The following is a 1,994-nucleotide window of genomic DNA, read 5'->3' as shown; positions in this document are numbered from 1 at the left end:
TTTATTGGTTTGTTGTTGGGAAGCTATAAAGTTTTCCATCATGATTTCCAAGTTGGATTTCCTAGGGGTGTTATTGTTAGGCATGGATGGGTTCGGTTTCTGATATCCCGGAGGTATAGATGGGGCTTGATTTGGAGACTGTCCAGGTGCGTACAAAGCATTATTGCTCTTATATGAAAAGTTTGGATGGTTCTTCCAATTTGAGTTATAGGTGTTCGAATAGGGGCTTCCTTGAGCATAGTTCACTTGCTCTGCTTGGATTCCAGTCAAGAGTTGACATTCCGCAGGAGTGTGACCTTGGATTCCACAGACCTCGCAATTCTGAGTTATAGCAACCACGGCGGCTGGAGGTGATACGTTTAAACTTTCAATTTTCTGGACCAAAGCATCCACTTTTGCATTAACGTGATCAAGGTTACTTATCTCGTACATGCCAGTTTTCGTTTGAGGTTTTTCCACCGTTGTTCGTTCGGTTCCCCACTGATAGTGGTTTTGGGCCATGCTCTCGATAAGCTGGTATGCATCAGCATAAGGTTTGTTCATTAATGCACCACCTGCAGCGACGTCTATTGTTAACCTTGTGTTGTATAAGAGACCATTATAAAATGTGTGAATTACTAACCAGTCTTCCAAACCATGGTGTGGGCAAAGTCTCATCATGTCTTTGTATCTTTCCCATGCTTCGAAAAGAGACTCGTTGTCTTTCTGTTTAAATCCGTTTATCTGGGCTCTTAACATAGCTGTTTTGCTTGGCGGAAAGTATCGGGCAAGAAAAACTTTCTTCAACTTGTTCCATGTGGTGACTGAGTTGGAAGGGAGAGATTGAAGCCATCTTCTAGCGCTATCTCTTAATGAGAAAGGAAAAAGACGAAGTCGAATTGCCTCTGAAGTGACACCATTAGCTTTAACAGTATCAGCGTATTGGACAAATACGGATAAATGAAGGTTCGGATCCTCGGTAGGATTTCCAGAGAATTGGTTCTGTTGCACAGCCTGCAACAGCGAAGGTTTAAGTTCGAAGTTGTTTGCTTCGATTGCGGGTGGAGCAATACTTGAGTGCGGCTCATCTTGCGATGGAGCGGCGTAATCTCTAAGAGCACGAGCTGGTTCTGCCATCTCGGGTGAAAGAAGAAGATCTTTGAGATCAGGAAATTCGATAGGAGGGAGATTGTTTTCAGCACGGTATTCCCGAATTCATCGTAAGACTCGGAGATACAGTTCGATATCGTTGATTCGTAAATAGAGCGGTTCGCCTTGTGAGCGAGTGCGTGGCATACAAATCAACGAAAGAAAGAATAGAAGAAAGAGAAACCTTAGTCTCTACAGCGTAACGGAAGAGTTACGATATCGATTAAATAAAAGTCCCCGACAACGGCGCCAAAAACTTGATCGCTCGATTGTGTGAGTCGAGAATGGGATACAAACTGCAAGTGCACAGTTCTATCGCGTAGTTTTAAAAGATATCGATCCCACAGGGACTTATGAATCGATATACCGTTATCTAAGGTTACTACGTAAAGCTAAGGTGAAAAATGTTTGATTGTTTGGGGGAAAACTAAAGGCTAAACTAAGATCTAGTTTAAATATTAATAAAACGGATATCGGTATGTAGTTCGTCAAAACTAGGGAATCAAGTCTTTGTCGGTTTCTTGGTTTTAAAATAAATCATTTCGGTTAACTTTATTGGTTAAAGGTTTTATCTCAAACTCTCGCTCTGTTGAATAAACCATGATTTTATATTAATGTAGCTGTCACTTATAATTAAGTCAAAAACCACTTTTTGAAAGCAATAAAGTTGCAGAAACTCTTCTTAAGAAAACACTGACCGTTTTAAACACCCTTATCTCAAACTCTCGCTCTGTTGACTTAGGTTATATGATTAAATCCAAATGCTTAACTCTCGTCCTCACATTCAATCTTTAAAAATACTTTTTGGAAAAGGTCAGAATTTAATTAACTCTAAAACTTGCTCTCGCCCTGATCTAGAATTAATG

At 40.4% G+C, this 1,994-nt stretch overlaps 1 pseudogene; it reads left to right on the top strand.

Moving 5' to 3' along the window:
- Window positions 1-631: 631 nt before the first annotated feature.
- On the top strand, window positions 632-731 carry LOC127133782 (uncharacterized; annotated as a pseudogene).
- Window positions 732-1,994: the final 1,263 nt, after the last annotated feature.

The sequence above is a fragment of the Lathyrus oleraceus genome, chromosome 3, assembly GCF_024323335.1.
Source record: "Lathyrus oleraceus cultivar Zhongwan6 chromosome 3, CAAS_Psat_ZW6_1.0, whole genome shotgun sequence".
NCBI lineage: Eukaryota > Viridiplantae > Streptophyta > Magnoliopsida > Fabales > Fabaceae > Lathyrus > Lathyrus oleraceus.
Note: the sequence above shows the minus strand (reverse complement) of the source record. Positions and strands in the feature narration are given on the sequence as shown.